This window comes from Aulonocara sp. 'chitande type north' Nkhata Bay, linkage group LG5 (genome assembly GCF_057382095.1).
Source record: "Aulonocara sp. 'chitande type north' Nkhata Bay isolate Kocher_YH1m ecotype deep benthic linkage group LG5, A_spYH_male_GT1.1, whole genome shotgun sequence".
NCBI lineage: Eukaryota > Metazoa > Chordata > Actinopteri > Cichliformes > Cichlidae > Aulonocara > Aulonocara sp. 'chitande type north' Nkhata Bay.
The window spans coordinates 20,613,170-20,637,627 of NC_141348.1; the positions used below are offsets into that span (position 1 = coordinate 20,613,170).

A 24,458-nucleotide genomic window follows, 5' to 3' on the forward strand; every position below is an offset into this window, starting at 1 on the left:
TCACCCATTATACCATTGACTTACCTAGGGCTTTGTAGGTTGGGTGATCACACGTCATAATACAGCCTAGCGATGTTTCCCCTAGAATCAAATCCTTCCCTTGGCTCTTGTCTGAAATGACCATTTAATAATATCTAACTGCAAATCCTCACCAGTACCTACAGTAAAATGAGAGGATAAGAGATCACGTTTTTACAGAAAAGAAAGACAATATGTGTCCCAGAGGACAAACACGTGACTCTTGTTACCTGGGTAGCTCAGATGGAAGAGCATCAGACTTTTAATCTGAGGGTCCAGGGTTCAAGTCCCTGTCCAGGTGTCTCCTTTGGATCCTTGCCCTTCCATGGCTTTACCTAACAAGCTCAGTTGTTCTTGATAGTTCTGTGACCTCATTGTCATCTTTAGCAAAGTCCATAGACTGCAGGTGGGATGACGATATGGGATTTGTGGATATCAGGGACAGAGGCCTCTTTCAGATAATCCCACCGTACAAGCTCTGTAAAGAATCTTTTCCTGCCCCTCGGTCCAACTCACCGCCAGTTGGTTCTCAGCTCAGCTCCTTTGCGAAACCCGGTGTCTAAGGCATGCCAATCTCACCAAATCCGCCCTGGGTTTCTCGACACGTTACACTTTCACTTTTTTTCTGTCTTACTTTGGGTGGGACAACATTTAAGAGAGCAAAGTTCATCACAGTTCACTGTTAAATCCAAAGCTTAAAAGTTCACTTCACATTGATCCAGTCTCTCAGAATGGCAGCTGTAGTGCAGTTTGGCCAGCTGTAGACCTGACTGGTGATTAGAATGCAATTTTTGAGCACTTTCCATTGCAAAACGTGCCGAAATAGCTCAGCTGGGAGAGCGTTAGACTGAAGATCTAAAGGACCCTAGTTCGATCCTGGGTTTCGGCAAAGCTATTTTGGTCACCATCTAGGGCTTGGTAGGTTTGTTGGTAGGACTTCATTATACGGCCTACAACTACGTGGATCATTGCCATCAAATGAGAAAACAAACACAGATGGTGCAGCTTGCAAACGTCCATCAAGTGGAGGTGGAATTTGAAGAAGGTCCTCCTTCAGAAGCTCCCAGGCCTCACCCATTATACCATTGACTTACCTAGGGCTTTGTAGGTTGGGTGATCACACGTCATAATACAGCCTAGCGATGTTTCCCCTAGAATCAAATCCTTCCCTTGGCTCTTGTCTGAAATGACCATTTAATAATATCTAACTGCAAATCCTCACCAGTACCTACAGTAAAATGAGAGGATAAGAGATCACGTTTTTACAGAAAAGAAAGACAATATGTGTCCCAGAGGACAAACACGTGACTCTTGTTACCTGGGTAGCTCAGATGGAAGAGCATCAGACTTTTAATCTGAGGGTCCAGGGTTCAAGTCCCTGTCCAGGTGTCTCCTTTGGATCCTTGCCCTTCCATGGCTTTACCTAACAAGCTCAGTTGTTCTTGATAGTTCTGTGACCTCATTGTCATCTTTAGCAAAGTCCATAGACTGCAGGTGGGATGACGATATGGGATTTGTGGATATCAGGGACAGAGGCCTCTTTCAGATAATCCCACCGTACAAGCTCTGTAAAGAATCTTTTCCTGCCCCTCGGTCCAACTCACCGCCAGTTGGTTCTCAGCTCAGCTCCTTTGCGAAACCCGGTGTCTAAGACATGCCAATCTCACCAAATCCGCCCTGGGTTTCTCGACACGCTACACTTTCACTTTTTTTCTGTCTTACTTTGGGTTGGACAACATTTAAGAGAGCAAAGTTCATCACAGTTCACTGTTAAATCCAAAGCTTAAAAGTTCACTTCACATTGATCCAGTGTCTCAGAATGGCAGCTGTAGTGCAGTTTGGCCAGCTGTAGACCTGACTGGTGATTAGAATGCAATTTTTGAGCACTTTCCATTGCAAAACGTGCCGAAATAGCTCAGCTGGGAGAGCGTTAGACTGAAGATCTAAAGGACCCTAGTTCGATCCTGGGTTTCGGCAAAGCTATTTTGGTCACCATCTAGGGCTTGGTAGGTTTGTTGGTAGGACTTCATTATACGGCCTACAACTACGTGGATCATTGCCATCAAATGAGAAAACAAACACAGATGGTGCAGCTTGCAAACGTCCATCAAGTGGAGGTGGAATTTGAAGAAGGTCCTCCTTCAGAAGCTCCCAGGCCTCACCCATTATACCATTGACTTACCTAGGGCTTTGTAGGTTGGGTGATCACACGTCATAATACAGCCTAGCGATGTTTCCCCTAGAATCAAATCCTTCCCTTGGCTCTTGTCTGAAATGACCATTTAATAATATCTAACTGCAAATCCTCACCAGTACCTACAGTAAAATGAGAGGATAAGAGATCACGTTTTTACAGAAAAGAAAGACAATATGTGTCCCAGAGGACAAACATTTGACTCTTGTTACCTGGGTAGCTCAGATGGAAGAGCATCAGACTTTTAATCTGAGGGTCCAGGGTTCAAGTCCCTGTCCAGGTGTCTCCTTTGGATCCTTGCCCTTCCATGGCTTTACCTAACAAGCTCAGTTGTTCTTGATAGTTCTGTGACCTCATTGTCATCTTTAGCAAAGTCCATAGACTGCAGGTGGGATGACGATATGGGATTTGTGGATATCAGGGACAGAGGCCTCTTTCAGATAATCCCACCGTACAAGCTCTGTGAAGAATCTTTTCCTGCCCCTCGGTCCAACTCACCGCCAGTTGGTTCTCAGCTCAGCTCCTTTGCGAAACCCGGTGTCTAAGACATGCCAATCTCACCAAATCCGCCCTGGGTTTCTCGACACGCTACACTTTCACTTTTTTTCTGTCTTACTTTGGGTGGAACAACATTAAGAGAGCAAAGTTCATCACAGTTCACTGTTAAATCCAAAGCTTAAAAGTTCACTTCACATTGATCCAGTGTCTCAGAATGGCAGCTGTAGTGCAGTTTGGCCAGCTGTAGACCTGACTGGTGATTAGAATGCAATTTTTGAGCACTTTCCATTGCAAAACGTGCCGAAATAGCTCAGCTGGGAGAGCGTTAGACTGAAGATCTAAAGGACCCTAGTTCGATCCTGGGTTTCGGCAAAGCTATTTTGGTCACCATCTAGGGCTTGGTAGGTTTGTTGGTAGGACTTCATTATACGGCCTACAACTACGTGGATCATTGCCATCAAATGAGAAAACAAACACAGATGGTGCAGCTTGCAAACGTCCATCAAGTGGAGGTGGAATTTGAAGAAGGTCCTCCTTCAGAAGCTCCCAGGCCTCACCCATTATACCATTGACTTACCTAGGGCTTTGTAGGTTGGGTGATCACACGTCATAATACAGCCTAGCGATGTTTCCCCTAGAATCAAATCCTTCCCTTGGCTCTTGTCTGAAATGACCATTTAATAATATCTAACTGCAAATCCTCACCAGTACCTACAGTAAAATGAGAGGATAAGAGATCACGTTTTTACAGAAAAGAAAGACAATATGTGTCCCAGAGGACAAACACGTGACTCTTGTTACCTGGGTAGCTCAGATGGAAGAGCATCAGACTTTTAATCTGAGGGTCCAGGGTTCAAGTCCCTGTCCAGGTGTCTCCTTTGGATCCTTGCCCTTCCATGGCTTTACCTAACAAGCTCAGTTGTTCTTGATAGTTCTGTGACCTCATTGTCATCTTTAGCAAAGTCCATAGACTGCAGGTGGGATGACGATATGGGATTTGTGGATATCAGGGACAGAGGCCTCTTTCAGATAATCCCACCGTACAAGCTCTGTAAAGAATCTTTTCCTGCCCCTCGGTCCAACTCACCGCCAGTTGGTTCTCAGCTCAGCTCCTTTGCGAAACCCGGTGTCTAAGGCATGCCAATCTCACCAAATCCGCCCTGGGTTTCTCGACACGTTACACTTTCACTTTTTTTCTGTCTTACTTTGGGTGGGACAACATTTAAGAGAGCAAAGTTCATCACAGTTCACTGTTAAATCCAAAGCTTAAAAGTTCACTTCACATTGATCCAGTCTCTCAGAATGGCAGCTGTAGTGCAGTTTGGCCAGCTGTAGACCTGACTGGTGATTAGAATGCAATTTTTGAGCACTTTCCATTGCAAAACGTGCCGAAATAGCTCAGCTGGGAGAGCGTTAGACTGAAGATCTAAAGGACCCTAGTTCGATCCTGGGTTTCGGCAAAGCTATTTTGGTCACCATCTAGGGCTTGGTAGGTTTGTTGGTAGGACTTCATTATACGGCCTACAACTACGTGGATCATTGCCATCAAATGAGAAAACAAACACAGATGGTGCAGCTTGCAAACGTCCATCAAGTGGAGGTGGAATTTGAAGAAGGTCCTCCTTCAGAAGCTCCCAGGCCTCACCCATTATACCATTGACTTACCTAGGGCTTTGTAGGTTGGGTGATCACACGTCATAATACAGCCTAGCGATGTTTCCCCTAGAATCAAATCCTTCCCTTGGCTCTTGTCTGAAATGACCATTTAATAATATCTAACTGCAAATCCTCACCAGTACCTACAGTAAAATGAGAGGATAAGAGATCACGTTTTTACAGAAAAGAAAGACAATATGTGTCCCAGAGGACAAACATTTGACTCTTGTTACCTGGGTAGCTCAGATGGAAGAGCATCAGACTTTTAATCTGAGGGTCCAGGGTTCAAGTCCCTGTCCAGGTGTCTCCTTTGGATCCTTGCCCTTCCATGGCTTTACCTAACAAGCTCAGTTGTTCTTGATAGTTCTGTGACCTCATTGTCATCTTTAGCAAAGTCCATAGACTGCAGGTGGGATGACGATATGGGATTTGTGGATATCAGGGACAGAGGCCTCTTTCAGATAATCCCACCGTACAAGCTCTGTAAAGAATCTTTTCCTGCCCCTTGGTCCAACTCACCGCCAGTTGGTTCTCAGCTCAGCTCCTTTGCAAAACCCGGTGTCTAAGACATGCCAATCTCACCAAATCCGCCCTGGGTTTCTCGACACGCTACACTTTCACTTTTTTTATGTCTTACTTTGGGTGGGACAACATTTAAGAGAGCAAAGTTCATCACAGTTCACTGTTAAATCCAAAGCTTAAAAGTTCACTTCACATTGATCCAGTCTCTCAGAATGGCAGCTGTAGTGCAGTTTGGCCAGCTGTAGACCTGACTGGTGATTAGAATGCAATTTTTGAGCACTTTCCATTGCAAAACGTGCCGAAATAGCTCAGCTGGGAGAGCGTTAGACTGAAGATCTAAAGGACCCTAGTTCGATCCTGGGTTTCGGCAAAGCTATTTTGGTCACCATCTAGGGCTTGGTAGGTTTGTTGGTAGGACTTCATTATACGGCCTACAACTACGTGGATCATTGCCATCAAATGAGAAAACAAACACAGATGGTGCAGCTTGCAAACGTCCATCAAGTGGAGGTGGAATTTGAAGAAGGTCCTCCTTCAGAAGCTCCCAGGCCTCACCCATTATACCATTGACTTACCTAGGGCTTTGTAGGTTGGGTGATCACACGTCATAATACAGCCTAGCGATGTTTCCCCTAGAATCAAATCCTTCCCTTGGCTCTTGTCTGAAATGACCATTTAATAATATCTAACTGCAAATCCTCACCAGTACCTACAGTAAAATGAGAGGATAAGAGATCACGTTTTTACAGAAAAGAAAGACAATATGTGTCCCAGAGGACAAACACGTGACTCTTGTTACCTGGGTAGCTCAGATGGAAGAGCATCAGACTTTTAATCTGAGGGTCCAGGGTTCAAGTCCCTGTCCAGGTGTCTCCTTTGGATCCTTGCCCTTCCATGGCTTTACCTAACAAGCTCAGTTGTTCTTGATAGTTCTGTGACCTCATTGTCATCTTTAGCAAAGTCCATAGACTGCAGGTGGGATGACGATATGGGATTTGTGGATATCAGGGACAGAGGCCTCTTTCAGATAATCCCACCGTACAAGCTCTGTAAAGAATCTTTTCCTGCCCCTCGGTCCAACTCACCGCCAGTTGGTTCTCAGCTCAGCTCCTTTGCGAAACCCGGTGTCTAAGGCATGCCAATCTCACCAAATCCGCCCTGGGTTTCTCGACACGTTACACTTTCACTTTTTTTCTGTCTTACTTTGGGTGGGACAACATTTAAGAGAGCAAAGTTCATCACAGTTCACTGTTAAATCCAAAGCTTAAAAGTTCACTTCACATTGATCCAGTCTCTCAGAATGGCAGCTGTAGTGCAGTTTGGCCAGCTGTAGACCTGACTGGTGATTAGAATGCAATTTTTGAGCACTTTCCATTGCAAAACGTGCCGAAATAGCTCAGCTGGGAGAGCGTTAGACTGAAGATCTAAAGGACCCTAGTTCGATCCTGGGTTTCGGCAAAGCTATTTTGGTCACCATCTAGGGCTTGGTAGGTTTGTTGGTAGGACTTCATTATACGGCCTACAACTACGTGGATCATTGCCATCAAATGAGAAAACAAACACAGATGGTGCAGCTTGCAAACGTCCATCAAGTGGAGGTGGAATTTGAAGAAGGTCCTCCTTCAGAAGCTCCCAGGCCTCACCCATTATACCATTGACTTACCTAGGGCTTTGTAGGTTGGGTGATCACACGTCATAATACAGCCTAGCGATGTTTCCCCTAGAATCAAATCCTTCCCTTGGCTCTTGTCTGAAATGACCATTTAATAATATCTAACTGCAAATCCTCACCAGTACCTACAGTAAAATGAGAGGATAAGAGATCACGTTTTTACAGAAAAGAAAGACAATATGTGTCCCAGAGGACAAACATTTGACTCTTGTTACCTGGGTAGCTCAGATGGAAGAGCATCAGACTTTTAATCTGAGGGTCCAGGGTTCAAGTCCCTGTCCAGGTGTCTCCTTTGGATCCTTGCCCTTCCATGGCTTTACCTAACAAGCTCAGTTGTTCTTGATAGTTCTGTGACCTCATTGTCATCTTTAGCAAAGTCCATAGACTGCAGGTGGGATGACGATATGGGATTTGTGGATATCAGGGACAGAGGCCTCTTTCAGATAATCCCACCGTACAAGCTCTGTAAAGAATCTTTTCCTGCCCCTTGGTCCAACTCACCGCCAGTTGGTTCTCAGCTCAGCTCCTTTGCAAAACCCGGTGTCTAAGACATGCCAATCTCACCAAATCCGCCCTGGGTTTCTCGACACGCTACACTTTCACTTTTTTTATGTCTTACTTTGGGTGGGACAACATTTAAGAGAGCAAAGTTCATCACAGTTCACTGTTAAATCCAAAGCTTAAAAGTTCACTTCACATTGATCCAGTCTCTCAGAATGGCAGCTGTAGTGCAGTTTGGCCAGCTGTAGACCTGACTGGTGATTAGAATGCAATTTTTGAGCACTTTCCATTGCAAAACGTGCCGAAATAGCTCAGCTGGGAGAGCGTTAGACTGAAGATCTAAAGGACCCTAGTTCGATCCTGGGTTTCGGCAAAGCTATTTTGGTCACCATCTAGGGCTTGGTAGGTTTGTTGGTAGGACTTCATTATACGGCCTACAACTACGTGGATCATTGCCATCAAATGAGAAAACAAACACAGATGGTGCAGCTTGCAAACGTCCATCAAGTGGAGGTGGAATTTGAAGAAGGTCCTCCTTCAGAAGCTCCCAGGCCTCACCCATTATACCATTGACTTACCTAGGGCTTTGTAGGTTGGGTGATCACACGTCATAATACAGCCTAGCGATGTTTCCCCTAGAATCAAATCCTTCCCTTGGCTCTTGTCTGAAATGACCATTTAATAATATCTAACTGCAAATCCTCACCAGTACCTACAGTAAAATGAGAGGATAAGAGATCACGTTTTTACAGAAAAGAAAGACAATATGTGTCCCAGAGGACAAACACGTGACTCTTGTTACCTGGGTAGCTCAGATGGAAGAGCATCAGACTTTTAATCTGAGGGTCCAGGGTTCAAGTCCCTGTCCAGGTGTCTCCTTTGGATCCTTGCCCTTCCATGGCTTTACCTAACAAGCTCAGTTGTTCTTGATAGTTCTGTGACCTCATTGTCATCTTTAGCAAAGTCCATAGACTGCAGGTGGGATGACGATATGGGATTTGTGGATATCAGGGACAGAGGCCTCTTTCAGATAATCCCACCGTACAAGCTCTGTAAAGAATCTTTTCCTGCCCCTCGGTCCAACTCACCGCCAGTTGGTTCTCAGCTCAGCTCCTTTGCGAAACCCGGTGTCTAAGACATGCCAATCTCACCAAATCCGCCCTGGGTTTCTCGACACGCTACACTTTCACTTTTTTTCTGTCTTACTTTGGGTTGGACAACATTTAAGAGAGCAAAGTTCATCACAGTTCACTGTTAAATCCAAAGCTTAAAAGTTCACTTCACATTGATCCAGTGTCTCAGAATGGCAGCTGTAGTGCAGTTTGGCCAGCTGTAGACCTGACTGGTGATTAGAATGCAATTTTTGAGCACTTTCCATTGCAAAACGTGCCGAAATAGCTCAGCTGGGAGAGCGTTAGACTGAAGATCTAAAGGACCCTAGTTCGATCCTGGGTTTCGGCAAAGCTATTTTGGTCACCATCTAGGGCTTGGTAGGTTTGTTGGTAGGACTTCATTATACGGCCTACAACTACGTGGATCATTGCCATCAAATGAGAAAACAAACACAGATGGTGCAGCTTGCAAACGTCCATCAAGTGGAGGTGGAATTTGAAGAAGGTCCTCCTTCAGAAGCTCCCAGGCCTCACCCATTATACCATTGACTTACCTAGGGCTTTGTAGGTTGGGTGATCACACGTCATAATACAGCCTAGCGATGTTTCCCCTAGAATCAAATCCTTCCCTTGGCTCTTGTCTGAAATGACCATTTAATAATATCTAACTGCAAATCCTCACCAGTACCTACAGTAAAATGAGAGGATAAGAGATCACGTTTTTACAGAAAAGAAAGACAATATGTGTCCCAGAGGACAAACATTTGACTCTTGTTACCTGGGTAGCTCAGATGGAAGAGCATCAGACTTTTAATCTGAGGGTCCAGGGTTCAAGTCCCTGTCCAGGTGTCTCCTTTGGATCCTTGCCCTTCCATGGCTTTACCTAACAAGCTCAGTTGTTCTTGATAGTTCTGTGACCTCATTGTCATCTTTAGCAAAGTCCATAGACTGCAGGTGGGATGACGATATGGGATTTGTGGATATCAGGGACAGAGGCCTCTTTCAGATAATCCCACCGTACAAGCTCTGTAAAGAATCTTTTCCTGCCCCTCGGTCCAACTCACCGCCAGTTGGTTCTCAGCTCAGCTCCTTTGCGAAACCCGGTGTCTAAGGCATGCCAATCTCACCAAATCCGCCCTGGGTTTCTCGACACGTTACACTTTCACTTTTTTTCTGTCTTACTTTGGGTGGGACAACATTTAAGAGAGCAAAGTTCATCACAGTTCACTGTTAAATCCAAAGCTTAAAAGTTCACTTCACATTGATCCAGTCTCTCAGAATGGCAGCTGTAGTGCAGTTTGGCCAGCTGTAGACCTGACTGGTGATTAGAATGCAATTTTTGAGCACTTTCCATTGCAAAACGTGCCGAAATAGCTCAGCTGGGAGAGCGTTAGACTGAAGATCTAAAGGACCCTAGTTCGATCCTGGGTTTCGGCAAAGCTATTTTGGTCACCATCTAGGGCTTGGTAGGTTTGTTGGTAGGACTTCATTATACGGCCTACAACTACGTGGATCATTGCCATCAAATGAGAAAACAAACACAGATGGTGCAGCTTGCAAACGTCCATCAAGTGGAGGTGGAATTTGAAGAAGGTCCTCCTTCAGAAGCTCCCAGGCCTCACCCATTATACCATTGACTTACCTAGGGCTTTGTAGGTTGGGTGATCACACGTCATAATACAGCCTAGCGATGTTTCCCCTAGAATCAAATCCTTCCCTTGGCTCTTGTCTGAAATGACCATTTAATAATATCTAACTGCAAATCCTCACCAGTACCTACAGTAAAATGAGAGGATAAGAGATCACGTTTTTACAGAAAAGAAAGACAATATGTGTCCCAGAGGACAAACACGTGACTCTTGTTACCTGGGTAGCTCAGATGGAAGAGCATCAGACTTTTAATCTGAGGGTCCAGGGTTCAAGTCCCTGTCCAGGTGTCTCCTTTGGATCCTTGCCCTTCCATGGCTTTACCTAACAAGCTCAGTTGTTCTTGATAGTTCTGTGACCTCATTGTCATCTTTAGCAAAGTCCATAGACTGCAGGTGGGATGACGATATGGGATTTGTGGATATCAGGGACAGAGGCCTCTTTCAGATAATCCCACCGTACAAGCTCTGTAAAGAATCTTTTCCTGCCCCTCGGTCCAACTCACCGCCAGTTGGTTCTCAGCTCAGCTCCTTTGCGAAACCCGGTGTCTAAGGCATGCCAATCTCACCAAATCCGCCCTGGGTTTCTCGACACGTTACACTTTCACTTTTTTTCTGTCTTACTTTGGGTGGGACAACATTTAAGAGAGCAAAGTTCATCACAGTTCACTGTTAAATCCAAAGCTTAAAAGTTCACTTCACATTGATCCAGTGTCTCAGAATGGCAGCTGTAGTGCAGTTTGGCCAGCTGTAGACCTGACTGGTGATTAGAATGCAATTTTTGAGCACTTTCCATTGCAAAACGTGCCGAAATAGCTCAGCTGGGAGAGCGTTAGACTGAAGATCTAAAGGACCCTAGTTCGATCCTGGGTTTCGGCAAAGCTATTTTGGTCACCATCTAGGGCTTGGTAGGTTTGTTGGTAGGACTTCATTATACGGCCTACAACTACGTGGATCATTGCCATCAAATGAGAAAACAAACACAGATGGTGCAGCTTGCAAACGTCCATCAAGTGGAGGTGGAATTTGAAGAAGGTCCTCCTTCAGAAGCTCCCAGGCCTCACCCATTATACCATTGACTTACCTAGGGCTTTGTAGGTTGGGTGATCACACGTCATAATACAGCCTAGCGATGTTTCCCCTAGAATCAAATCCTTCCCTTGGCTCTTGTCTGAAATGACCATTTAATAATATCTAACTGCAAATCCTCACCAGTACCTACAGTAAAATGAGAGGATAAGAGATCACGTTTTTACAGAAAAGAAAGACAATATGTGTCCCAGAGGACAAACATTTGACTCTTGTTACCTGGGTAGCTCAGATGGAAGAGCATCAGACTTTTAATCTGAGGGTCCAGGGTTCAAGTCCCTGTCCAGGTGTCTCCTTTGGATCCTTGCCCTTCCATGGCTTTACCTAACAAGCTCAGTTGTTCTTGATAGTTCTGTGACCTCATTGTCATCTTTAGCAAAGTCCATAGACTGCAGGTGGGATGACGATATGGGATTTGTGGATATCAGGGACAGAGGCCTCTTTCAGATAATCCCACCGTACAAGCTCTGTAAAGAATCTTTTCCTGCCCCTTGGTCCAACTCACCGCCAGTTGGTTCTCAGCTCAGCTCCTTTGCAAAACCCGGTGTCTAAGACATGCCAATCTCACCAAATCCGCCCTGGGTTTCTCGACACGCTACACTTTCACTTTTTTTATGTCTTACTTTGGGTGGGACAACATTTAAGAGAGCAAAGTTCATCACAGTTCACTGTTAAATCCAAAGCTTAAAAGTTCACTTCACATTGATCCAGTCTCTCAGAATGGCAGCTGTAGTGCAGTTTGGCCAGCTGTAGACCTGACTGGTGATTAGAATGCAATTTTTGAGCACTTTCCATTGCAAAACGTGCCGAAATAGCTCAGCTGGGAGAGCGTTAGACTGAAGATCTAAAGGACCCTAGTTCGATCCTGGGTTTCGGCAAAGCTATTTTGGTCACCATCTAGGGCTTGGTAGGTTTGTTGGTAGGACTTCATTATACGGCCTACAACTACGTGGATCATTGCCATCAAATGAGAAAACAAACACAGATGGTGCAGCTTGCAAACGTCCATCAAGTGGAGGTGGAATTTGAAGAAGGTCCTCCTTCAGAAGCTCCCAGGCCTCACCCATTATACCATTGACTTACCTAGGGCTTTGTAGGTTGGGTGATCACACGTCATAATACAGCCTAGCGATGTTTCCCCTAGAATCAAATCCTTCCCTTGGCTCTTGTCTGAAATGACCATTTAATAATATCTAACTGCAAATCCTCACCAGTACCTACAGTAAAATGAGAGGATAAGAGATCACGTTTTTACAGAAAAGAAAGACAATATGTGTCCCAGAGGACAAACACGTGACTCTTGTTACCTGGGTAGCTCAGATGGAAGAGCATCAGACTTTTAATCTGAGGGTCCAGGGTTCAAGTCCCTGTCCAGGTGTCTCCTTTGGATCCTTGCCCTTCCATGGCTTTACCTAACAAGCTCAGTTGTTCTTGATAGTTCTGTGACCTCATTGTCATCTTTAGCAAAGTCCATAGACTGCAGGTGGGATGACGATATGGGATTTGTGGATATCAGGGACAGAGGCCTCTTTCAGATAATCCCACCGTACAAGCTCTGTAAAGAATCTTTTCCTGCCCCTCGGTCCAACTCACCGCCAGTTGGTTCTCAGCTCAGCTCCTTTGCGAAACCCGGTGTCTAAGACATGCCAATCTCACCAAATCCGCCCTGGGTTTCTCGACACGCTACACTTTCACTTTTTTTCTGTCTTACTTTGGGTTGGACAACATTTAAGAGAGCAAAGTTCATCACAGTTCACTGTTAAATCCAAAGCTTAAAAGTTCACTTCACATTGATCCAGTGTCTCAGAATGGCAGCTGTAGTGCAGTTTGGCCAGCTGTAGACCTGACTGGTGATTAGAATGCAATTTTTGAGCACTTTCCATTGCAAAACGTGCCGAAATAGCTCAGCTGGGAGAGCGTTAGACTGAAGATCTAAAGGACCCTAGTTCGATCCTGGGTTTCGGCAAAGCTATTTTGGTCACCATCTAGGGCTTGGTAGGTTTGTTGGTAGGACTTCATTATACGGCCTACAACTACGTGGATCATTGCCATCAAATGAGAAAACAAACACAGATGGTGCAGCTTGCAAACGTCCATCAAGTGGAGGTGGAATTTGAAGAAGGTCCTCCTTCAGAAGCTCCCAGGCCTCACCCATTATACCATTGACTTACCTAGGGCTTTGTAGGTTGGGTGATCACACGTCATAATACAGCCTAGCGATGTTTCCCCTAGAATCAAATCCTTCCCTTGGCTCTTGTCTGAAATGACCATTTAATAATATCTAACTGCAAATCCTCACCAGTACCTACAGTAAAATGAGAGGATAAGAGATCACGTTTTTACAGAAAAGAAAGACAATATGTGTCCCAGAGGACAAACATTTGACTCTTGTTACCTGGGTAGCTCAGATGGAAGAGCATCAGACTTTTAATCTGAGGGTCCAGGGTTCAAGTCCCTGTCCAGGTGTCTCCTTTGGATCCTTGCCCTTCCATGGCTTTACCTAACAAGCTCAGTTGTTCTTGATAGTTCTGTGACCTCATTGTCATCTTTAGCAAAGTCCATAGACTGCAGGTGGGATGACGATATGGGATTTGTGGATATCAGGGACAGAGGCCTCTTTCAGATAATCCCACCGTACAAGCTCTGTAAAGAATCTTTTCCTGCCCCTCGGTCCAACTCACCGCCAGTTGGTTCTCAGCTCAGCTCCTTTGCGAAACCCGGTGTCTAAGGCATGCCAATCTCACCAAATCCGCCCTGGGTTTCTCGACACGTTACACTTTCACTTTTTTTCTGTCTTACTTTGGGTGGGACAACATTTAAGAGAGCAAAGTTCATCACAGTTCACTGTTAAATCCAAAGCTTAAAAGTTCACTTCACATTGATCCAGTCTCTCAGAATGGCAGCTGTAGTGCAGTTTGGCCAGCTGTAGACCTGACTGGTGATTAGAATGCAATTTTTGAGCACTTTCCATTGCAAAACGTGCCGAAATAGCTCAGCTGGGAGAGCGTTAGACTGAAGATCTAAAGGACCCTAGTTCGATCCTGGGTTTCGGCAAAGCTATTTTGGTCACCATCTAGGGCTTGGTAGGTTTGTTGGTAGGACTTCATTATACGGCCTACAACTACGTGGATCATTGCCATCAAATGAGAAAACAAACACAGATGGTGCAGCTTGCAAACGTCCATCAAGTGGAGGTGGAATTTGAAGAAGGTCCTCCTTCAGAAGCTCCCAGGCCTCACCCATTATACCATTGACTTACCTAGGGCTTTGTAGGTTGGGTGATCACACGTCATAATACAGCCTAGCGATGTTTCCCCTAGAATCAAATCCTTCCCTTGGCTCTTGTCTGAAATGACCATTTAATAATATCTAACTGCAAATCCTCACCAGTACCTACAGTAAAATGAGAGGATAAGAGATCACGTTTTTACAGAAAAGAAAGACAATATGTGTCCCAGAGGACAAACACGTGACTCTTGTTACCTGGGTAGCTCAGATGGAAGAGCATCAGACTTTTAATCTGAGGGTCCAGGGTTCAAGTCCCTGTCCAGGTGTCTCCTTTGGATCCTTGCCCTTCCATGGCTTTACCTAACAAGCTCAGTTGTTCTTGATAGTTCTGTGACCTCATTGTCATCTTTAGCAAAGTCCATAGACTGCAGGTGGGATGACGATATGGGATTTGTGGATATCAGGGACAGAGGCCTCTTTCAGATAATCCCACCGTACAAGCTCTGTAAAGAATCTTTTCCTGCCCCTCGGTCCAACTCACCGCCAGTTGGTTCTCAGCTCAGCTCCTTTGCGAAACCCGGTGTCTAAGACATGCCAATCTCACCAAATCCGCCCTGGGTTTCTCGACACGCTACACTTTCACTTTTTTTCTGTCTTACTTTGGGTTGGACAACATTTAAGAGAGCAAAGTTCATCACAGTTCACTGTTAAATCCAAAGCTTAAAAGTTCACTTCACATTGATCCAGTGTCTCAGAATGGCAGCTGTAGTGCAGTTTGGCCAGCTGTAGACCTGACTGGTGATTAGAATGCAATTTTTGAGCACTTTCCATTGCAAAACGTGCCGAAATAGCTCAGCTGGGAGAGCGTTAGACTGAAGATCTAAAGGACCCTAGTTCGATCCTGGGTTTCGGCAAAGCTATTTTGGTCACCATCTAGGGCTTGGTAGGTTTGTTGGTAGGACTTCATTATACGGCCTACAACTACGTGGATCATTGCCATCAAATGAGAAAACAAACACAGATGGTGCAGCTTGCAAACGTCCATCAAGTGGAGGTGGAATTTGAAGAAGGTCCTCCTTCAGAAGCTCCCAGGCCTCACCCATTATACCATTGACTTACCTAGGGCTTTGTAGGTTGGGTGATCACACGTCATAATACAGCCTAGCGATGTTTCCCCTAGAATCAAATCCTTCCCTTGGCTCTTGTCTGAAATGACCATTTAATAATATCTAACTGCAAATCCTCACCAGTACCTACAGTAAAATGAGAGGATAAGAGATCACGTTTTTACAGAAAAGAAAGACAATATGTGTCCCAGAGGACAAACACGTGACTCTTGTTACCTGGGTAGCTCAGATGGAAGAGCATCAGACTTTTAATCTGAGGGTCCAGGGTTCAAGTCCCTGTCCAGGTGTCTCCTTTGGATCCTTGCCCTTCCATGGCTTTACCTAACAAGCTCAGTTGTTCTTGATAGTTCTGTGACCTCATTGTCATCTTTAGCAAAGTCCATAGACTGCAGGTGGGATGACGATATGGGATTTGTGGATATCAGGGACAGAGGCCTCTTTCAGATAATCCCACCGTACAAGCTCTGTAAAGAATCTTTTCCTGCCCCTCGGTCCAACTCACCGCCAGTTGGTTCTCAGCTCAGCTCCTTTGCGAAACCCGGTGTCTAAGGCATGCCAATCTCACCAAATCCGCCCTGGGTTTCTCGACACGTTACACTTTCACTTTTTTTCTGTCTTACTTTGGGTGGGACAACATTTAAGAGAGCAAAGTTCATCACAGTTCACTGTTAAATCCAAAGCTTAAAAGTTCACTTCACATTGATCCAGTGTCTCAGAATGGCAGCTGTAGTGCAGTTTGGCCAGCTGTAGACCTGACTGGTGATTAGAATGCAATTTTTGAGCACTTTCCATTGCAAAACGTGCCGAAATAGCTCAGCTGGGAGAGCGTTAGACTGAAGATCTAAAGGACCCTAGTTCGATCCTGGGTTTCGGCAAAGCTATTTTGGTCACCATCTAGGGCTTGGTAGGTTTGTTGGTAGGACTTCATTATACGGCCTACAACTACGTGGATCATTGCCATCAAATGAGAAAACAAACACAGATGGTGCAGCTTGCAAACGTCCATCAAGTGGAGGTGGAATTTGAAGAAGGTCCTCCTTCAGAAGCTCCCAGGCCTCACCCATTATACCATTGACTTACCTAGGGCTTTGTAGGTTGGGTGATCACACGTCATAATACAGCCTAGCGATGTTTCCCCTAGAATCAAATCCTTCCCTTGGCTCTTGTCTGAAATGACCATTTAATAATATCTAACTGCAAATCCTCACCAGTACCTACAGTAAAATGAGAGGATAAGAGATCACGTTTTTACAGAAAAGAAAGACAATATGTGTCCCAGAGGACAAACACGTGACTCTTGTTGCCTGGGTAGCTCAGATGGAAGAGCATCAGACTTTTAATCTGAGGGTCCAGGGTTCAAGTCCCTGTCCAGGTGTCTCCTTTGGATCCTTGCCCTTCCATGGCTTTACCTAACAAGCTCAGTTGTTCTTGATAGTTCTGTGACCTCATTGTCATCTTTAGCAAAGTCCATAGACTGCAGGTGGGATGACGATATGGGATTTGTGGATATCAGGGACAGAGGCCTCTTTCAGATAATCCCACCGTACAAGCTCTGTAAAGAATCTTTTCCTGCCCCTCGGTCCAACTCACCGCCAGTTGGTTCTCAGCTCAGCTCCTTTGCGAAACCCGGTGTCTAAGACATGCCAATCTCACCAAATCCGCCCTGGGTTTCTCGACACGTTACACTTTCACTTTTTTTCTGTCTTACTTTGGGTGGGACAACATTTAAGAGAGCAAAGTTCATCACAGTTCACTGTTAAATCCAAAGCTTAAAAGTTCACTTCACATTGATCCAGTCTCTCAGAATGGCAGCTGTAGTGCAGTTTGGCCAGCTGTAGACCTGACTGGTGATTAGAATGCAATTTTTGAGCACTTTCCATTGCAAAACGTGCCGAAATAGCTCAGCTGGGAGAGCGTTAGACTGAAGATCTAAAGGACCCTAGTTCGATCCTGGGTTTCGGCAAAGCTATTTTGGTCACCATCTAGGGCTTGGTAGTTTTGTTGGTAGGACTTCATTATACGGCCTACAACTACGTGGATCATTGCCATCAAATGAGAAAACAAACACAGATGGTGCAGCTTGCAAACGTCCATCAAGTGGAGGTGGAATTTGAAGAAGGTCCTCCTTCAGAAGCTCCCAGGCCTCACCCATTATACCATTGACTTACCTAGGGCTTTGTAGGTTGGGTGATCACACGTCATAATACAGCCTAGCGATGTTTCCCCTAGAATCAAATCCTTCCCTTGGCTCTTGTCTGAAATGACCATTTAATAATATCTAACTGCAAATCCTCACCAGTACCTACAGTAAAATGAGAGGATAAGAGATCACGTTTTTACAGAAAAGAAAGACAATATGTGTCCCAGAGGACAAACACGTGGCTCTTGTTGCCTGGGTAGCTCAGATGGAAGAGCATCAGACTTTTAATCTGAGGGTCCAGGGTTCAAGTCCCTGTCCAGGTGTCTCCTTTGGATCCTTGCCCTTCCATGGCTTTACCTAACAAGCTCAGTTGTTCTTGATAGTTCTGTGACCTCATTGTCATCTTTAGCAAAGTCCATAGACTGCAGGTGGGATGACGATATGGGATTTGTGGATATCAGGGACAGAGGCCTCTTTCAGATAATCCCACCGTACAAGCTCTGTAAAGAATCTTTTCCTGCCCCTCGGTCCAACTCACCGCCAGTTGGTTCTCAGCTCAGCTCCTTTGCGAAACCCGGTGTCTAAGACATGCCAATCTCACCAAATCCGCCCTGGGTTTCTCGACACGTTACACTTTCACTTTTTTTCTGTCTTACTTTGGGTGGGACAACATTTAAGAGAGCAAAGTTCATCACAGTTCACTGTTAAATCCAAAGCTTAAAAGTTCACTTCACATTGATCCAGTCTCTCAGAATGGCAGCTGTAGTGCAGTTTGGCCAGCTGTAGACCTGACTGGTGATTAGAATGCAATTTTTGAGCACTTTCCATTGCAAAACGTGCCGAAATAGCTCAGCTGGGAGAGCGTTAGACTGAAGATCTAAAGGACCCTAGTTCGATCCTGGGTTTCGGCAAAGCTATTTTGGTCACCATCTAGGGCTTCGTAGTTTTGTTGGTAGGACTTCATTATACGGCCTACAACTACGTGGATCATTGCCATCAAATGAGAAAACAAACACAGATGGTGCAGCTTGCAAACATCCATCAAGTGGAGGTGGAATTTGAAGAAGGTCCTCCTTCAGAAGCTCCCAGGCCTCACCCATTATACCATTGACTTACCTAGGGCTTTGTAGGTTGGGTGATCACACGTCATAATACAGCCTAGCGATGTTTCCCCTAGAATCAAATCCTTCCCTTGGCTCTTGTCTGAAATGACCATTTAATAATATCTAACTGCAAATCCTCACCAGTACCTACAGTAAAATGAGAGGATAAGAGATCACGTTTTTACAGAAAAGAAAGACAATATGTGTCCCAGAGGACAAACACGTGGCTCTTGTTGCCTGGGTAGCTCAGATGGAAGAGCATCAGACTTTTAATCTGAGGGTCCAGGGTTCAAGTCCCTGTCCAGGTGTCTCCTTTGGATCCTTGCCCTTCCATGGCTTTACCTAACAAGCTCAGTTGTTCTTGATAGTTCTGTGACCTCATTGTCATCTTTAGCAAAGTCCATAGACTGCAGGTGGGATGACGATATGGGATTTGTGGATATCAGGGACAGAGGCCTCTTTCAGATAATCCCACCGTACAAGCTCTGTAAAGAATCTTTTCCTGCCCCTCGGTCCAACTCACCGCCAGTTGGTTCTCAGCTCAGCTCCTTTGCGAAACCCGGTGTCTAAGACATGCCAATCTCACCAAATCCGCCCTGGGTTTCTCGACACGTTACACTTTCACTTTTTTTCTGTCTTACTTTAAGAGAGCAACTTTGCTCTTTAAGAGAGCAAAGTTCATCACAGTTCACTGTTAAATCCAAAGCTTAAAAGTTCACTTCACATTGATCCAGTGTCTCAGAATGGCAGCTGTAGTGCAGTTTGGCCAGCTGTAGACCTGACTGGTCATTAGAATGCAATTTTTGAGCACTTTCCATTGCAAAACATGCCGAAATAGCTCAGCTGGGAGAGCGTTAGACTGAAGATCTAAAGGACCCTAGTTCGATCCTGGGTTTCGGCAAAGCTATTTTGGTCACCATCTAGGGCTTGGTAGGTTTGTTGGTAGGACTTCATTATACGGCCTACAACTACGTGGATCATTGCCATCAAATGAGAAAACAAACACAGATGGTGCAGCTTGCAAACGTCCATCAAGTGGAGGTGGAATTTGAAGAAGGTCCTCCTTCAGAAGCTCCCAGGCCTCACCCATTATACCATTGACTTACCTAGGGCTTGGTAGGTTGGGTGATCACACGTCATAATACAGCCTAGCGATGTTTCCCCTAGAATCAAATCCTTCCCTTGGCTCTTGTCTGAAATGACCATTTAATAATATCTAACTGCAAATCCTCACCAGTACCTACAGTAAAATGAGAGGATAAGACATCACGTTTTTACAGAAAAGAAAGACAATATGTGTCCCAGAGGACAAACACGTGACTCTTGTTACCTGGGTAGCTCAGATGGAAGAGCATCAGACTTTTAATCTGAGGGTCCAGGGTTCAAGTCCCTGTCCAGGTGTCTCTTTTGGATCCTTGCCCTTCCATGGCTTTACCTAACAAGCTCAGTTGTTCTTGATAGTTCTGTGACCTCATTGTCATCTTTAGCAAAGTCCATAGACTGCAAGTGGGATGACGATATGGGATTTGTGGATATCAGGGACAGAGGCCTCTTTCAGATAATCCCACCATACAAGCTCTGTAAAGAATCTTTTCCTGCCCCTCGGTCCAACTCACCGCCAGTTGGTTCTCAGCTCAGCTCCTTTGCGAAACCCGGTGTCTAAGACATGCCAATCTCACCAAATCCGCCCTGGGTTTCTCGACACGTTACACTTTCACCTTTTTTCTGTCTTACTTTAAGAGAGCAACTTTGCTCTTTAAGAGAGCAAAGTTCATCACAGTTCACTGTTAAATCCAAAGCTTAAAAGTTCACTTCACATTGATCCAGTCTCTCAGAATGGCAGCTGTAGTGCAGTTTGGCCAGCTGTAGACCTGACTGGTGATTAGAATGCAATTTTTGAGCACTTTCCATTGCAAAATGTGCCGAAATAGCTCAGCTGGGAGAGCGTTAGACTGAAGATCTAAAGGACCCTAGTTCGATCCTGGGTTTCGGCAAAGCTATTTTGGTCACCATCTAGGGCTTGGTAGGTTTGTTGGTAGGACTTCATTATACGGCCTACAACTACGTGGGTCATTGCCATCAAATGAGAAAACAAACACAGATGGTGCAGCTTGCAAACGTCCATCAAGTGGAGGTGGAATTTGAAGAAGGTCCTCCTTCAGAAGCTCCCAGGCCTCACCCATTATACCATTGACTTACCTAGGGCTTTGTAGGTTGGGTGATCACACGTCATAATACAGCCTAGCGATGTTTCCCCTAGAATCAAATCCTTCCCTTGGCTCTTGTCTGAAATGACCATTTAATAATATCTAACTGCAAATCCTCACCAGTACCTACAGTAAAATGAGAGGATAAGAGATCACGTTTTTACAGAAAAGAAAGACAATATGTGTCCCAGAGGACAAACACGTGACTCTTGTTACCTGGGTAGCTCAGATGGAAGAGCATCAGACTTTTAATCTGAGGGTCCAGGGTTCAAGTCCCTGTCCAGGTGTCTCCTTTGGATCCTTGCCCTTCCATGGCTTTACTTAACAAGCTCAGTTGTTCTTGATAGTTCTGTGACCTCATTGTCATCTTTAGCAAAGTCCATAGACTGCAGGTGGGATGACGATATGGGATTTGTGGATATCAGGGACAGAGGCCTCTTTCAGATAATCCCACCGTACAAGCTCTGTAAAGAATCTTTTCCTGCCCCTCGGTCCAACTCACCGCCAGTTGGTTCTCAGCTCAGCTCCTTTGCGAAACCCGGTTTCTAAGACATGCCAATCTCACCAAATCCGCCCTGGGTTTCTCGACACGTTACACTTTCACCTTTTTTCTGTCTTACTTTAAGAGAGCAACTTTGCTCTTTAAGAGAGCAAAGTTCATCACAGTTCACTGTTAAATCCAAAGCTTAAAAGTTCACTTCACATTGATCCAGTCTCTCAGAATGGCAGCTGTAGTGCAGTTTGTCCAGCTGTAGACCTGACTGGTGATTAGAATGCAATTTTTGAGCACTTTCCATTGCAAAACGTGCCGAAATAGCTCAGCTGGGAGAGCGTTAGACTGAAGATCTAAAGGACCCTAGTTCGATCCTGGGTTTCGGCAAAGCTATTTTGGTCACCATCTAGGGCTTGGTAGGTTTGTTGGTAGGACTTCATTATACGGCCTACAACTACGTGGATCATTGCCATCAAATGAGAAAACAAACACAGATGGTGCAGCTTGCAAACGTCCATCAAGTGGAGGTGGAATTTGAAGAAGGTCCTCCTTCAGAAGCTCCCAGGCCTCACCCATTATACCATTGACTTACCTAGGGCTTTGTAGGTTGGGTGATCACACGTCATAATACAGCCTAGCGATGTTTCCCCTAGAATCAAATCCTTCCCTTGGCTCTTGTCTGAAATGACCATTTAATAATATCTAACTGCAAATCCTCACCAGTACCTACAGTAAAATGAGAGGATAAGAGATCACGTTTTTACAGAAAAGAAAGACAATATGTGTCCCAGAGGACAAACACGTGACTCTTGTTGCCTGGTTAGCTCAGATGGAAGAGCATCAGACTTTTAATCTGAGGGTCCAGGGTTCAAGTCCCTGTCCAGGTGTCTCCTTTGGATCCTTGCCCTTCCATGGCTTTACCTAACAAGCTCAGTTGTTCTGTGACCTCATCGTCATCTTTAGCAAAGTCCATAGACTGCAGGTGGGATGACGATATGGGATTTGTGGATATCAGGGACAGAGGCCTCTTTCAGATAATCCCACCGTACAAGCTCTGTAAAGAATCTTTTCCTGCCCCTCGGTCCAACTCACCGCCAGTTGGTTCTCAGCTCAGCTCCTTTGCGAAACCCGGTGTCTAAGACATGCCAATCTCACCAAATCCGCCCTGGGTTTCTCGACACGTTACACTTTCACTTTTTTTCTGTCTTACTTTGGGTGGGACAACATTTAAGAGAGCAAAGTTCATCACAGTTCACTGTTAAATCCAAAGCTTAAAAGTTCACTTCACATTGATCCAGTGTCTCAGAATGGCAGCTGTAGTGCAGTTTGGCCAGCTGTAGACCTGACTGGTGATTAGAATGCAATTTTTGAGCACTTTCCATTGCAAAACGTGCCGAAATAGCTCAGCTGGGAGAGCGTTAGACTGAAGATCTAAAGGACCCTAGTTCGATCCTGGGTTTCGGCAAAGCTATTTTGGTCACCATCTAGGGCTTGGTAGGTTTGTTGGTAGGACTTCATTATACGGCCTACAACTACGTGGATCATTGCCATCAAATGAGAAAACAAACACAGATGGTGCAGCTTGCAAACGTCCATCAAGTGGAGGTGGAATTTGAAGAAGGTCCTCCTTCAGAAGCTCCCAGGCCTCACCCATTATACCATTGACTTACCTAGGGCTTTGTAGGTTGGGTGATCACACGTCATAATACAGCCTAGCGATGTTTCCCCTAGAATCAAATCCTTCCCTTGGCTCTTGTCTGAAATGACCATTTAATAATATCTAACTGCAAATCCTCACCAGTACCTACAGTAAAATGAGAGGATAAGAGATCACGTTTTTACAGAAAAGAAAGACAATATGTGTCCCAGAGGACAAACACGTGACTCTTGTTACCTGGGTAGCTCAGATGGAAGAGCATCAGACTTTTAATCTGAGGGTCCAGGGTTCAAGTCCCTGTCCAGGTGTCTCCTTTGGATCCTTGCCCTTCCATGGCTTTACCTAACAAGCTCAGTTGTTCTTGATAGTTCTGTGACCTCATTGTCATCTTTAGCAAAGTCCATAGACTGCAGGTGGGATGACGATATGGGATTTGTGGATATCAGGGACAGAGGCCTCTTTCAGATAATCCCACCGTACAAGCTCTGTAAAGAATCTTTTCCTGCCCCTCGGTCCAACTCACCGCCAGTTGGTTCTCAGCTCAGCTCCTTTGCGAAACCCGGTGTCTAAGACATGCCAATCTCACCAAATCCGCCCTGGGTTTCTCGACACGCTACACTTTCACTTTTTTTCTGTCTTACTTTGGGTTGGACAACATTTAAGAGAGCAAAGTTCATCACAGTTCACTGTTAAATCCAAAGCTTAAAAGTTCACTTCACATTGATCCAGTGTCTCAGAATGGCAGCTGTAGTGCAGTTTGGCCAGCTGTAGACCTGACTGGTGATTAGAATGCAATTTTTGAGCACTTTCCATTGCAAAACGTGCCGAAATAGCTCAGCTGGGAGAGCGTTAGACTGAAGATCTAAAGGACCCTAGTTCGATCCTGGGTTTCGGCAAAGCTATTTTGGTCACCATCTAGGGCTTGGTAGGTTTGTTGGTAGGACTTCATTATACGGCCTACAACTACGTGGATCATTGCCATCAAATGAGAAAACAAACACAGATGGTGCAGCTTGCAAACGTCCATCAAGTGGAGGTGGAATTTGAAGAAGGTCCTCCTTCAGAAGCTCCCAGGCCTCACCCATTATACCATTGACTTACCTAGGGCTTTGTAGGTTGGGTGATCACACGTCATAATACAGCCTAGCGATGTTTCCCCTAGAATCAAATCCTTCCCTTGGCTCTTGTCTGAAATGACCATTTAATAATATCTAACTGCAAATCCTCACCAGTACCTACAGTAAAATGAGAGGATAAGAGATCACGTTTTTACAGAAAAGAAAGACAATATGTGTCCCAGAGGACAAACATTTGACTCTTGTTACCTGGGTAGCTCAGATGGAAGAGCATCAGACTTTTAATCTGAGGGTCCAGGGTTCAAGTCCCTGTCCAGGTGTCTCCTTTGGATCCTTGCCCTTCCATGGCTTTACCTAACAAGCTCAGTTGTTCTTGATAGTTCTGTGACCTCATTGTCATCTTTAGCAAAGTCCATAGACTGCAGGTGGGATGACGATATGGGATTTGTGGATATCAGGGACAGAGGCCTCTTTCAGATAATCCCACCGTACAAGCTCTGTAAAGAATCTTTTCCTGCC

At 45.1% G+C, this 24,458-nt stretch overlaps 1 long non-coding RNA gene and 44 other non-coding genes across 45 annotated transcripts in view; 44 read left to right on the forward strand and 1 right to left on the reverse strand.

Annotated features, from left to right (window-relative positions):
• The window catches only part of LOC147330287 (uncharacterized), a 109,213-nt gene that overhangs the window by 16,793 nt on the left and 67,962 nt on the right, over positions 1–24,458 (reverse strand). The gene's annotated exons all lie outside the window — the stretch shown is intronic.
• Positions 247–319, forward strand: trnak-uuu (transfer RNA lysine (anticodon UUU)). The gene has a single exon. It is a non-coding gene; the product is annotated as a tRNA-Lys (tRNA).
• Positions 835–907, forward strand: trnaf-gaa (transfer RNA phenylalanine (anticodon GAA)). Its single transcript has one exon. It is a non-coding gene; the product is annotated as a tRNA-Phe (tRNA).
• Positions 1,335–1,407, forward strand: trnak-uuu (transfer RNA lysine (anticodon UUU)). Its single transcript has one exon. It is a non-coding gene; the product is annotated as a tRNA-Lys (tRNA).
• On the forward strand, positions 1,923–1,995 carry trnaf-gaa (transfer RNA phenylalanine (anticodon GAA)). The gene has a single exon. It is a non-coding gene; the product is annotated as a tRNA-Phe (tRNA).
• Positions 2,423–2,495, forward strand: trnak-uuu (transfer RNA lysine (anticodon UUU)). Its single transcript has one exon. It is a non-coding gene; the product is annotated as a tRNA-Lys (tRNA).
• Positions 3,010–3,082, forward strand: trnaf-gaa (transfer RNA phenylalanine (anticodon GAA)). The gene has a single exon. It is a non-coding gene; the product is annotated as a tRNA-Phe (tRNA).
• trnak-uuu (transfer RNA lysine (anticodon UUU)) lies at positions 3,510–3,582 on the forward strand. The gene has a single exon. It is a non-coding gene; the product is annotated as a tRNA-Lys (tRNA).
• On the forward strand, positions 4,098–4,170 carry trnaf-gaa (transfer RNA phenylalanine (anticodon GAA)). Its single transcript has one exon. It is a non-coding gene; the product is annotated as a tRNA-Phe (tRNA).
• On the forward strand, positions 4,598–4,670 carry trnak-uuu (transfer RNA lysine (anticodon UUU)). Its single transcript has one exon. It is a non-coding gene; the product is annotated as a tRNA-Lys (tRNA).
• Positions 5,186–5,258, forward strand: trnaf-gaa (transfer RNA phenylalanine (anticodon GAA)). The gene has a single exon. It is a non-coding gene; the product is annotated as a tRNA-Phe (tRNA).
• trnak-uuu (transfer RNA lysine (anticodon UUU)) lies at positions 5,686–5,758 on the forward strand. Its single transcript has one exon. It is a non-coding gene; the product is annotated as a tRNA-Lys (tRNA).
• Positions 6,274–6,346, forward strand: trnaf-gaa (transfer RNA phenylalanine (anticodon GAA)). The gene has a single exon. It is a non-coding gene; the product is annotated as a tRNA-Phe (tRNA).
• Positions 6,774–6,846, forward strand: trnak-uuu (transfer RNA lysine (anticodon UUU)). The gene has a single exon. It is a non-coding gene; the product is annotated as a tRNA-Lys (tRNA).
• trnaf-gaa (transfer RNA phenylalanine (anticodon GAA)) lies at positions 7,362–7,434 on the forward strand. The gene has a single exon. It is a non-coding gene; the product is annotated as a tRNA-Phe (tRNA).
• trnak-uuu (transfer RNA lysine (anticodon UUU)) lies at positions 7,862–7,934 on the forward strand. The gene has a single exon. It is a non-coding gene; the product is annotated as a tRNA-Lys (tRNA).
• On the forward strand, positions 8,450–8,522 carry trnaf-gaa (transfer RNA phenylalanine (anticodon GAA)). The gene has a single exon. It is a non-coding gene; the product is annotated as a tRNA-Phe (tRNA).
• trnak-uuu (transfer RNA lysine (anticodon UUU)) lies at positions 8,950–9,022 on the forward strand. Its single transcript has one exon. It is a non-coding gene; the product is annotated as a tRNA-Lys (tRNA).
• Positions 9,538–9,610, forward strand: trnaf-gaa (transfer RNA phenylalanine (anticodon GAA)). The gene has a single exon. It is a non-coding gene; the product is annotated as a tRNA-Phe (tRNA).
• On the forward strand, positions 10,038–10,110 carry trnak-uuu (transfer RNA lysine (anticodon UUU)). The gene has a single exon. It is a non-coding gene; the product is annotated as a tRNA-Lys (tRNA).
• On the forward strand, positions 10,626–10,698 carry trnaf-gaa (transfer RNA phenylalanine (anticodon GAA)). The gene has a single exon. It is a non-coding gene; the product is annotated as a tRNA-Phe (tRNA).
• On the forward strand, positions 11,126–11,198 carry trnak-uuu (transfer RNA lysine (anticodon UUU)). The gene has a single exon. It is a non-coding gene; the product is annotated as a tRNA-Lys (tRNA).
• On the forward strand, positions 11,714–11,786 carry trnaf-gaa (transfer RNA phenylalanine (anticodon GAA)). The gene has a single exon. It is a non-coding gene; the product is annotated as a tRNA-Phe (tRNA).
• Positions 12,214–12,286, forward strand: trnak-uuu (transfer RNA lysine (anticodon UUU)). The gene has a single exon. It is a non-coding gene; the product is annotated as a tRNA-Lys (tRNA).
• Positions 12,802–12,874, forward strand: trnaf-gaa (transfer RNA phenylalanine (anticodon GAA)). The gene has a single exon. It is a non-coding gene; the product is annotated as a tRNA-Phe (tRNA).
• trnak-uuu (transfer RNA lysine (anticodon UUU)) lies at positions 13,302–13,374 on the forward strand. Its single transcript has one exon. It is a non-coding gene; the product is annotated as a tRNA-Lys (tRNA).
• trnaf-gaa (transfer RNA phenylalanine (anticodon GAA)) lies at positions 13,890–13,962 on the forward strand. Its single transcript has one exon. It is a non-coding gene; the product is annotated as a tRNA-Phe (tRNA).
• On the forward strand, positions 14,390–14,462 carry trnak-uuu (transfer RNA lysine (anticodon UUU)). Its single transcript has one exon. It is a non-coding gene; the product is annotated as a tRNA-Lys (tRNA).
• Positions 14,978–15,050, forward strand: trnaf-gaa (transfer RNA phenylalanine (anticodon GAA)). Its single transcript has one exon. It is a non-coding gene; the product is annotated as a tRNA-Phe (tRNA).
• Positions 15,478–15,550, forward strand: trnak-uuu (transfer RNA lysine (anticodon UUU)). The gene has a single exon. It is a non-coding gene; the product is annotated as a tRNA-Lys (tRNA).
• trnaf-gaa (transfer RNA phenylalanine (anticodon GAA)) lies at positions 16,066–16,138 on the forward strand. Its single transcript has one exon. It is a non-coding gene; the product is annotated as a tRNA-Phe (tRNA).
• trnak-uuu (transfer RNA lysine (anticodon UUU)) lies at positions 16,566–16,638 on the forward strand. The gene has a single exon. It is a non-coding gene; the product is annotated as a tRNA-Lys (tRNA).
• On the forward strand, positions 17,154–17,226 carry trnaf-gaa (transfer RNA phenylalanine (anticodon GAA)). The gene has a single exon. It is a non-coding gene; the product is annotated as a tRNA-Phe (tRNA).
• Positions 17,654–17,726, forward strand: trnak-uuu (transfer RNA lysine (anticodon UUU)). Its single transcript has one exon. It is a non-coding gene; the product is annotated as a tRNA-Lys (tRNA).
• On the forward strand, positions 18,242–18,314 carry trnaf-gaa (transfer RNA phenylalanine (anticodon GAA)). The gene has a single exon. It is a non-coding gene; the product is annotated as a tRNA-Phe (tRNA).
• trnak-uuu (transfer RNA lysine (anticodon UUU)) lies at positions 18,742–18,814 on the forward strand. Its single transcript has one exon. It is a non-coding gene; the product is annotated as a tRNA-Lys (tRNA).
• On the forward strand, positions 19,335–19,407 carry trnaf-gaa (transfer RNA phenylalanine (anticodon GAA)). Its single transcript has one exon. It is a non-coding gene; the product is annotated as a tRNA-Phe (tRNA).
• trnak-uuu (transfer RNA lysine (anticodon UUU)) lies at positions 19,835–19,907 on the forward strand. Its single transcript has one exon. It is a non-coding gene; the product is annotated as a tRNA-Lys (tRNA).
• trnaf-gaa (transfer RNA phenylalanine (anticodon GAA)) lies at positions 20,428–20,500 on the forward strand. Its single transcript has one exon. It is a non-coding gene; the product is annotated as a tRNA-Phe (tRNA).
• Positions 20,928–21,000, forward strand: trnak-uuu (transfer RNA lysine (anticodon UUU)). Its single transcript has one exon. It is a non-coding gene; the product is annotated as a tRNA-Lys (tRNA).
• Positions 21,521–21,593, forward strand: trnaf-gaa (transfer RNA phenylalanine (anticodon GAA)). Its single transcript has one exon. It is a non-coding gene; the product is annotated as a tRNA-Phe (tRNA).
• On the forward strand, positions 22,599–22,671 carry trnaf-gaa (transfer RNA phenylalanine (anticodon GAA)). Its single transcript has one exon. It is a non-coding gene; the product is annotated as a tRNA-Phe (tRNA).
• Positions 23,099–23,171, forward strand: trnak-uuu (transfer RNA lysine (anticodon UUU)). Its single transcript has one exon. It is a non-coding gene; the product is annotated as a tRNA-Lys (tRNA).
• Positions 23,687–23,759, forward strand: trnaf-gaa (transfer RNA phenylalanine (anticodon GAA)). The gene has a single exon. It is a non-coding gene; the product is annotated as a tRNA-Phe (tRNA).
• trnak-uuu (transfer RNA lysine (anticodon UUU)) lies at positions 24,187–24,259 on the forward strand. Its single transcript has one exon. It is a non-coding gene; the product is annotated as a tRNA-Lys (tRNA).